Genomic DNA, 11,094 nt, shown 5'->3' with positions numbered 1-11,094 from the left:
AGCACCAATTAACAATTGTGAATATATTCATTTATTTACTACAGTCCAAGAAATATACCCGTATGGTCTCTCAAGGTATAAAATTTGTCTTAAATAAGTAATTGTTCTATTTCATATTCATGTAAATTCTTACTATTTAATCAAAACCCCTCTTTAACCTCTTTAAAACCAAACAAACAACCAAACAACCAAAATCATCAAAGAGCTCAATAAGAGTTAGTAGAGTCAGCAAAAGCTGTCCAGCAGTTTGCAGCCTGACTTTGGGTTCGGTGAGGGTGTTGCTCTTCAGTATATTTTAAATTTTTTTATTTATTTGATTTTTTAAAATTATATTTCATGACCTTTATATTAAAAAGAAAAGTGAGACAGTGAGATAAGCGTGTGTTGTAAAGATTGTAAATCACAGACAGGAATAAAGGCTTTGGTTGTTGCTTTTTGATGGCAGATACTCCTATAGCTGCTGTAGCTCCCCATGTTCCCATGTTGCACATTCTGTTGCTGCTGCAGTTGCTTCTTGTCATATTGTAGTTGTTGCTGGTGTTTTTGTCAGTGCTGATGCCATTATTGCTGTGGTTGCTGCTCCCAATGTTGCTGCTGTTGCTCTGGAAAATCACTTTAGCTTCCAGATGTTGAAAGATGTTCAGTGTAATGTCAACCTGAAATTGGTTTCCTTCAGAGAAACGTTGAAGCAGTCGCCCTATGCGTCCTCAATCTTTGGGTGATCTGTTTTTTAATTGTTGTCTGTGTTAGGATGAAGAAGATGATAAACCTGAGGCTGGTGAACAGAGGGATTCTGGAGAGAGAGAGAGAGAGAGAGAGAGAGAGAGAGAGAGAGAAATATTATTGTCATTGTAATGGTTTAGTTTACAGATTTACAGTTTGCTGTAACAGCAAAAACCGGGGACACTTTTAGCATCCTTTTAATTTAGATGACATTTTTGGAAAGTATTGACCTTTTTGAAGTGACAACAACCTGTCTTGACAGGACTCCTTGTCTTCTCCCCGCTGGAGCATAGTGGGTAGAGTCAAGTCAGCAGGAGAATTCAGCTCACCTGCTATAAATGCAACCCTACATAGACTTGTGGCAGTCAACTGGTCTCTCTCCCCTGGTTTATAACTTTTAGGATTGTTTGTTGTGTTTGGTTTGTCTTATTCAAATTTCTTACTTTACGATTCAAGTGGTAGTCTCACCTCCTTTGTCCAAGCTTATGCCAGATTATGACTACAATTTTGGAAAAAGAGAAACTTTTTTAGGGTTAAGAGTTGGTTTGAATTAGGGTTAGGTGCTAGGAATGAATTATGTCAAAAAGGGCCCTCACAAGAATAGAAGGACTAAAATATTAATGAGCACACATCTACAGTGAAGTCTTCTACTAACAGGTTAAGTGTTATTATAATTGTGACACTCCCTGCAGAGACCTCTGAACAAAAACCCATCTCCTACCTTCTTCTTTTATTTAACTCAAATTGGCTAAGCTTGTTTTATAAAACCTACTTAATAAAACTCTAAAGAACATACGGTCTTCTACTAGCTCCTGCAGAACAGCCAACATCAGACCAAGGGAAAAAAAGTCCAATTAATGTGGGAGGCCTCCATGCTCATCATTAGATTCTCCATTAACCCCTCAGCACCTCCTCCTTTCTGCTGCATTAACGAGGGGGGCATGGCTACAATTAGAAAAGATCATATGCGGAGGCCTTTCTCCTACACAGAACACATTTTAATCACACAAGAAACATCAGACTGAAGCATTCACACAGCAAGAGAACAGGAGTGATATCAAACATTACTCTTGCTACAGTAGGTGGCAGTAGGTGGCTCCTACTGAGATACATTTTGGTTGGACACAAAAGCAAATGTCTGTCCATGACTAAGTAACTCACTGGAGAGCACCACTAAAAAGACAGCACGAGAAAGCAATGCAACCGAAAAGTTACTTTGAAATTGAGGTTTATTTTTAAATCCTCAATATTTTTGTGAATAGTTTAAGAATCGATTTTCAGACTTCAAAGAAGCTGAACTGTTCACGTTACTCAATCCAAAGTGCTTTAAACACCCTGATGCTAACAAGAAAGTGCTGGAGCTTGCACTTTTCTATTCAGAAGACATATCCAAGCCAGAACAAGTTGTGGATGAGTTCTTTTTGTACAACCTCAATTCCAAAAAAGTTGAGACACTGTGTAAAATGAAAATAAAAAACATAACGCAATCATTTGCAAAGAAACTGTGTTTACCTTTAACAATTTTACAAAGTGTTCCCATGACAATGGATTGTTATCATTTATAAAATCATACATTCCACAAAGTAGAGAACCTCGCCTCATCGTTGCTTGTGAACGGCTAAACATGTTGAGAATGCACTTTTAATACCCATCACGATACTATCACCTGTTATCAATGAACCTGTTTACCTGTGGAATGTTCCAAACAAGTGTTTTTGGAGAATTCCACAACTTTCCCAGTCTATTGCTGCCCCTTTTCCAACTTTTGAAAAGCATACCAGCATCAAATCAGAAAGAGCATATATTTACAGAAAGCAAGGAAGTTGATGAAGTAAAACATTCAATATATTATCTTTGTACTGTTTTAAATTGAGTAAATGTCAAAAAGAATTACCAAATTATCACATTCTGTTTATTTAATGCTCCTCCTTGAACCGACACCTTATTGTGGTGGAGGAGTTTGAGCACCCGAATGATCCTAGAGGCTATGTTGTCCGGGGCTTAATGCCCCTGGTAGGATCTCCCAAGGCAAACAGGTTCTAGGTGACGGGTCAGACTAAGAGCAGTTCAAAAGCCCCTTATGAAAGAGAAAAAATCAAGGAAGCGTACGTCGCCTGGATTGGCGTCACCAGGGCCCCACCCTGGAGCCAGGCCTGGGGTTGGGGCTCGCAGGCGAGCGCCTGGTGGACGGGTATTAGCCCACGGGACCTGGCCGGGACCAGCCCGAAGGAGCGACGTGGGCCCGCCTTCCCATAGGCCCACCACCTGCAGGAAGGATCAGAAGGGGCTGGTGCTATGTGATATGGGTGGCAGTTGTGGGCGGGGGCCCCGACGACCCAAACCCTGGACAACGACTCTGGCTATGGGGACATGGAATGTCACCTCACTGTGGGGGAAAGAGCCTGAGCTAGTGCGGGAGGTTGAGCGGTACCAGCTAGAGATAGTCGGGCTCACCTCCACGCACAGTCTGGGCTCTGGAACCCAACTCCTTGAGAGAGACTGGACTCTCTTCTACTCTGGAGTTGCCCGCGGTGAGAGGCAGCGAGCTGGTTTGGGCTTGCTTATAGCCCCCCAGCTCAGCCGCCATGTGTTGGAGTTCTCCCCGCTGAGCGAGAGGGTCGCTTCCCTGCGCCTTCAGGTCGGGGATAGGTCTCTCACTGTTTTTTCGGCCTATAGGCCGAACAGCAGTGCAGAGTACCTGGCCTTCTTGGAGTCCCTGGAACGGGAAGCGCTCCATCCGGGAACTCCATTGTTCTGCTGGGGGACTTCAATGCTCACGTGGGTAGCGACAGTGATACCTGGAGGGGTGTGACTGGGAGGAACGGCCTCCCCAATCTGAACCCGAGTGGTGTTCTGTTATTGGATTTCTGTGCTAGTCACAGTTTGTCCATAACGAACACCATGTTCAAGCATAAGGGTGTCCATCAGTGGACGTGGCACCAGGACACCCTAGGCCGGAGGTCAATGATCGACTTTGTAGTCGTATCATCTGACTTTTGGCAGTATGTCTTGGATACTCGGGTAAAGAGAGGGGCTGAGCTGTCAACTGATCACCACCTGGTGGTGAGTTGGATTCGCTGGCAGGGGAGGAAGCGGGACAGACTTGGCAGACCCAAATGTACCGTGAGGGTCTGTTGGGAACGTCTGGCGGAACCCGCTGTCAGGGAGGTTTTCAACGCCCACCTCCAGGAGAGCTTCAACCAGATTCCAAGGGAGGTTGGAGACATTGAGTCCGAATGGACCATGTTCTCCACTTCCATTGTTGATGCAGCCGTCCGTAGCTGTGGCCGTAAAGTCAGCGGTGCCTGTCATGGCGGCAACCCCCGAACCCGGTGGTGGACACCAGAAGTAAGGGATGCCGTCAAGCTGAAGAAGGGCCTGGCTGGCTCATAGGACTCCTGAGGCAGCTGACAGGTACCGGCAGGCCAAGCGCACGGCAGCTCAGGCGGTTGTAGAAGCAAAAACTCTGGGAGTCTGGTCTGGGAGGAGTTCGGGGAGGCCATGGAGGAGGACTTTCGGTCGGCCTTGAGGAAATTCTGGCAAACCATTCAGCGCCTCAGGAAGGGGAAGCAGCTTTCTGTCAACACTGTTTACAGTGGAGATGGGGAGCTGTTGACCTCGACTGGGGATACTGTCCGGCGGTGGAAGGAATACTTCGAGGATCTCCTCAATCCCACTGTCATGTCTTCTGTAGAGGAAGCAGAGACTGGGGACTTGGAGGTCGATTCATCCATCACCAGGGCTGAAGTCACTGAGGTAGTTCGCAAGCTCCTCGGCGGCAAAGCACCGGGGGTGGATGAGATCTGCCCTGATTACCTCAAGTCTCTGGATGTTGTAGGTTTGTCTTGGTTGACATGCCTCTGCAACATTGCGTGGCAGACGGGGACAGTGCCTCTGGACTGGCAGACTGGGGTGGTGGTCCCTCTTTTTAAAAAGGGGGACCGGAGGGTGTGTTCCAACTATTGGGGGATCACACTCCTCAGCCTCCCTGGGAAAGTCTATTCCAGGGTACTGGATGCGGATGATGATGTCTTGTTGGCTCCCTCAACCAGGACCTTCAGCATGCACTGGGGTGGTGCGCAGCCGAGTGTGAAGCAGATGGGATGAGAGTCAGCGCCTCCAAGTCCGAGGCCATGGTTCTCGACCGAAAAAGGTGGCTTGCTCCCTTCAGGTTGGGGGAGAGTTCCTGTCTCAAGTGGAGGAGTTTAAGTATCTTGGCATCCTGTTCACGAGTGAGGGAAGGATGGAGCATGAGATTGACAGGCAGATCGGTGCAGCAGCTGCAGTAATGCAGTAGCTGTACCGGTCTGTCATGGTGAAGAAGGAGCTGAGCCAAAAGGTGAAGCTCTCGATTTACCGGTCAATCTACGTTCCTACCCTCACCTATGGTCATGAACTTTGGGTCATGACCGAAAGAACGAGGTCCCGGATACAAGTGGCTGAAATGAGTTTCCTCCGCAGGAGAGGAGAGGAGTCAGCTGAGGTGGCTCGGGCATCATCGGATGCCCCCTGGACGCCTCCCTAGGGAGGTGTTCCAGGCATGTCCCACCGGGAGGAGGCCCCAGGGAAGACCCAGGCCACACTGGGGTGACCATGTCATTCGGCTGGCCTGGGAACGCCTCGGGATCCACCCAGAAGAGCTGGGGGAAGTGTCCGGGGAGAGGGAAGTCTAGGCGTCCCTGCTCAGACTGCTCCCCCCGTGACTCGGCCCCGGATAAGCGGGAGAAAATGGATGGATGGATGGATGTTTATTTAATGTTTTACACAGCCTCCCAACTTTTTTGGAATCGGGGTCCTACATTATTAGCCATTGATCTTGACACTGATGGAGGCCTATCATTCCTCGCTGTCAACGACACGGAATGGACATATCAACATCTGACTATTCTCCATAAAATTGACAAAAATGTTCCCATTAGCAGCGTTAGTGCTAAATGAAGTTTCAACCATATGAGGTTCATTAAGAGCTATTTGTGTTGGTGTATGGATGAGGCCAAACTATCCTACATTCTACTGTGTGTTGAGCAGGGCATAAACATTGACAAAAACATAGTGGTTGGAAAGTTTGCCAGCATAAAGGAAAGGAGGATGAAGTTTTAAAAAGGGGCCGTGACATGTACAAAATCTGTGAACCTGTTGTGAGCAGGGACAACAACTGGTGAGTGAAACATCCATAATTAAATTAGTTCATTAAGTAAAATTTTGGTTATGAGGAAATCAATCAGAATGTTGATCTGTTGTTTAACTCCATGTTTACGATATCGCAGCACTTGTCCTATGGTGATGCAGACTGCCTGCTTTTGAATAAGGCTTATATAATGTTGTACATCTCTGTCTCTATTTTATGTTATTCCTGTGTAAGAAAGACATTGTACTGAGTCAGTGCACCTGGCCTGTCAGCGCTGAGCAACACCGATGATGAACAACAACAGGCAGACGGCAACAGCTTGACAGCTTGTGACCGTCTGCCTGTCACTGTCTGTTAGCAGTGGCACTGAGCTGTTTGCACATGGGAGAAGTTTGCCTTTAGGGCCTTCTGCCAGATGACCTTTCTTACAAGTGGTTAATGTTGTAAAAGGGTCTATTTTAACCCAAACCATGATCTTTTTCTAATCTTACCAAAGTAGTTTAGTTTCTTAAACCTAACCAAACTGTGACTAGAAATAAAAATGAATGGAACAACCAAGTCTAAAAGTAAGTCAAAACTGACTTTAGGTTTCGCACCATAGTCTCCTTGATGAAAGTCCTGTGTTTGACCCATTCATCCACTACAACCTCGTCCCTGGGCATATGCTCTTTATACTACATCACCGGACGTCCTAAAGCCTTTCTCGCACAAAGATATGTTGTCCTCAAGTTTGTCTGACGAAGTGGCTTCACTATTTGTTTTCTTACACATAGTTGCTATGACCACAGTTAACACTTGGTCTAACCATGGTTAAAATGTCAGAAAAACTGGTGGGAAATTCTGTTTTTTCAGATGTGATTAACCTCTTTTCATTTTCACAGTGCCATTTTTAATCTCTCCTTTTTATTTTGAATCCTTCATTGTGCCATCTGATCCTTTATTTTTTCTGTTTAACCTGTTTCAATTTCATTTCCATTTTCAAACCCTCATTCTTTTCATTCAACTTGAAGTCCTTATTTTGAATAACTTTTTTATTCAATGTCCTTCCATGTGTCATTTTGAATTCATTGTTTCATTTCAACACCTTTATTTACATTTAAAATCCTTTCTGTGCATTTTGAATACTTCATTGGGACATTTTTGCATTGATTCTTGATAATCAAATCCTTTGAATCCCCACTTTGATCATCCTTCATTGTACTTCTTTGAATCCCTTGTTGCTAAACCCACCCACCCACTCCATTGTGAATCCCTCAGTCTTGCACACAGAGATTGCAGGTGCTGCTAAATACATGAAACAGTCTTTATGATAAACTCTGTGTTTTAGTTTTCATTGTTTTACCGTTTCACGTGTTAATGTGTCTGTATCTGAATGTTTGCTTCCTTCACAGTTTTAGCATTTTCATGTTTCAGTCTGATAATCCTCAGCTCAGTCAATTATTCCCTAATAATTAGAAAATCCTGATAATCTGCTGCTTAATCAGGGCAATTCAGCTGACTGACAGCACACACACACATTCAGCAGTTATCAGCTTTGTGAATGACTTTGAAGCAGATAATTGTCTGTGTCTCAGCATCCACTAATTACCAGCCGCTGAAAAATTCTGCAGGAGTCTGAATCAGCTCCTCTGGAAATTACAATAAACACAGCTAATAATCACACACACACACACACACACACACACACACACCCACCCACACACACACACACACACACACACACACACACACACACACAGGCAGCTGTGTTTGTGTGTCTGTGTCACAGTCTTTTCTCAGTCAGCATTGTGAATCTTTAGTCTTGATCAGATTAAAACACCGTTTTACACATTTAAAGAAACAGTCCAACATTTGTGAAATCCTCTTCTTCCACAGAGTGGGCATGGCCTACACACAAGAGCAACAGAGAAAGGTGGATGTTTTATGACTGAACAAATTCATTACTTGTGTGTCATTTCACTAGGTGTTAAGTGATGTCTTAGGGGAGATATTTCAGACCAAGCTAGGCACCAAAACTTCTTGGTTAGGTTTAGGAAAAGATCATAGTTTGGCTTAAAATGACAACTTCTTTAGCCCTGTGTGAGATCTACCCCCCCCCCCCCCCCCCAAACACACACACACACACACACACACACACACACACACACACACACACACACACACACACACACACACACACACACACACACACACACACACACAGGACTGGTACTGCACGTTCATACACATGTCCAGCTCAATACATATCTTGGTCACAATTCTTAAATAACTAAATGGATCCTTATAAAACATGGTTGTTTATGTTGTGTGTTTATGTCAAAAAATAAATATCAACTGATACAATGAGAGATTTTCTTCCTGAAAATGTAGTATATTTAGCTGACAGTACTTTTATAAAAAAAAAATTAAGTAGAATTTTAACTACAGGATTTTATGACAGTATATCAGCACTGTTGTACTTCAATTTTTGCTTTAGTAGGCTCTAAACAGTTCTACTACTTACAAAAACTGAAAACAAAAGTTTTAACAACAAAATAGTGAAACAGCATTCAGTGTTTCCCCTACCATTGTACAGGCCAAGGAGACCCCCCGCCAGGCCAAAAAAATTAAAAAATCAATATGCCAAAAATAAGCCACCTATCCATTCATTCATAAATCAATAATCATTTACATTTAGGAGCGCCTCTGTCCAGCGCAATGCAAGTCAACCTGCTTCGTTGCCTAGTAACGATGCGAGTACCGCTGCTGAGAGCGCAGGCATATTTTATGGGATGTTTAAGGTTTGTAGCTAGCCAACTATGGCGCTGCTGAAGAAAAGAAAAAATATTGCGGGCGACAGACAACTTACCCTACATTTACACATAGCAAGGTATTCTGGAAAACAGACATTTTGACCCCTCCGTTTTCAAAAATAAGATCGTGCACACAACATCGTTTTCAAAAATGTTGTCGTTTACATGAACCCGGATAAATCCGCCGTCGAGCGCATCATAACGTTTCCTCACTTTTCCTCAGTTTTTCTTAATTCCTCAGTGTTTTTAAATTTGTGTGTGTGTGTGTGTGTGTGCGTGCATGCGTATGTATGTGTATCTCTTGTGTCTATTATTTGTTGTATTGCTTTTATGTAAAGCACTTGGGGCTGCTCCTTCGTATGAAAAGTGCTCGATAAATAAAGTTTGATTGATTGACTGATTGATTGATAACAATAGCTGTGTCCCAGTTCAGGGATAATAAACGGGATAATAAACGATACCATTTAGTGACAAAGGCTTGCCATATAAACTATGGACTGACATATATGTCATTTAACCAGGAGTCTTGATGCAGGGTTCTGTATGCTGTAATTTTAATGCTATGTTTTCAAGATCTGAAAAGTGCTTGAATTGAATAGTTCAATGTGTACAAACCCTGTAAATAACCCTGACTTAATTCAATAGCCTATTAAAATGTTGCGTATTAAACATCAGAACCATATTGAGGAGCCAAAGTGTAATAGATGGAGAAAGTAAGCATTATTGGTCTAAGCTTTAACTTTCACTAGAGTTGTCGTATCAACTAAAATTCAGTTGCTCTTGTTTAATCCTCCTGTTCTTACCCTTCTTTCTCCATCCAGGCAAGGCCGATGTACTGCTGCATAAACATCAGTGTTCCTGTTCTGCAATTTTTTTTCGGGTCAGATTTTAGGCTGAGCAGAGAGTCCCTGGCGGTGCTGCTGGAGCTGCTCCACCAGGAAAGGCGACATGGAAGGGGTGCCACAATAGAGACCTTGGTCTTTCTCTTCTGGCTGGCGAGTGGGACATCCTACAGTTGTGGTGGCAAGGGTGTTTGGGATGCCTTGCTCCACTGTTCACCGCATCATCCATCGAGTTACTGAGGAGGAGGTGGCCATTTGCCACAGGGTCATCTATCTCCCCAAGACCACAGAAGACCTGGTGGCAGTAACTCAGGGGTTTGCAGGGCTGGCAAGACACAGAGCTTTTCGAAAAGCTGCTGGAGCAATCAACAGCTGCCATGTGAGGATCAAGCCTCCAAGCGGACCTGATGGTCACTGTTATCAGAACAGGAAACTGTTTGCTTCAATAATCTTGCAGGACCACCAGGGACTCCTGCTCAGCCTCAACTGTATGTTCTCTGTAAATCTGCAAATCTCTGTAAATAGTCATTCCTGCTGATCTTTTGTAAGTAGTTGTACATTTTAAGAATGCCCACTTGTAAATAGAAATATTCATATTGTATCTTTGTAAATATCTGTAAATATCACAGAAAAAATAAACTAATTGTGTTGTCACTGAAAATTAGTTCAAAAGTCTACTTATATTGTAAATAAGAAATGGAATAGATAATGTAATGAGGTTATAAGATTTTAATTTATAACACAATATTTTTAATTAACAATTTAAATCTAACAACACAGAATGTAATCAAACAGAAAAAAATCTTTAAAAAATCAATGCCTGTCAATCATTTTTTGTCAATCCCATTTTTTGCAGGATTGTTCTAAACATTAGTGGAGCATGACAAAAGGTAAACACACAAGATCACATTATCACAGATATGTACTGTACATATTCACAAAAAGTAACATCAGGACAGACATACAATTCCTACCCCCACCCAAAAATAACATTCATGGTCTTTGTACAGGATTTGGGTTCATTTATGTATAACTTTTACATACAATTACAGTATGTATAGAGAACAAATGGGCTATTTATTTATGCCACAACAGTTACCTCCATCCGAGTGTGGCCGTGTTTTTGGCCCCTGTAAACAGATGGTCGTTTTGACCACAGAGTTTAATAAACTCCTCCGTCTACTCCTTGCTCACAAAATGACATGTAAAGCATATTTTCTGTTACGTCAACAGACAACATTATTGTTCGATATAATAACAACATTAACAATAATAATGGTGCTGCTGGTGCTGTTGGTTGCCATTGTTAAAAAAAAACGATTGGTGCGCAACGCATCTTAGGATATGGCAGGCCGCGAAGGATAGTAGCAATGCATCCTCCAAAAACAGGAAAAGGAGGATGGATTTGTCAGCTGCATTTGGAGGACCCTTCAAATTTGGATGAATTGGGACAGCCTTCGTGCAGTGTTATGACGTAATCGGCCTTCAATTGCATCCTCCGAAGGATGCAGCCGCTGAATTGGAACACAGCTTGGCCGTTTCTCAATACCAAGTACGTCAAGTTCGGACTTACGAACTTGGCAGTTCGGACTTAGCAAGTTCGACTTGG

At 43.3% G+C, this 11,094-nt stretch overlaps 1 protein-coding gene across 2 annotated transcripts in view; it reads right to left on the bottom strand.

Annotated features, from left to right (window-relative positions):
- Positions 1 to 452: 452 nt before the first annotated feature.
- mbd2 (methyl-CpG binding domain protein 2) overlaps positions 453 to 11,094 on the bottom strand; it is a 62,277-nt gene continuing 51,635 nt past the window's right edge. For both annotated transcript variants that reach the window (XM_070989813.1, XM_070989812.1), the window contains exon 7: positions 453 to 793. The gene's annotated coding sequence lies outside the window, so the exon portion shown is untranslated. The remainder of the gene's footprint in view (positions 794 to 11,094) is intronic.

This window comes from Chaetodon trifascialis, chromosome 20 (assembly GCF_039877785.1).
Source record: "Chaetodon trifascialis isolate fChaTrf1 chromosome 20, fChaTrf1.hap1, whole genome shotgun sequence".
NCBI classification, from domain to species: domain Eukaryota; kingdom Metazoa; phylum Chordata; class Actinopteri; order Chaetodontiformes; family Chaetodontidae; genus Chaetodon; species Chaetodon trifascialis.
This window is presented reverse-complemented; position numbering and strand designations above follow the sequence as displayed.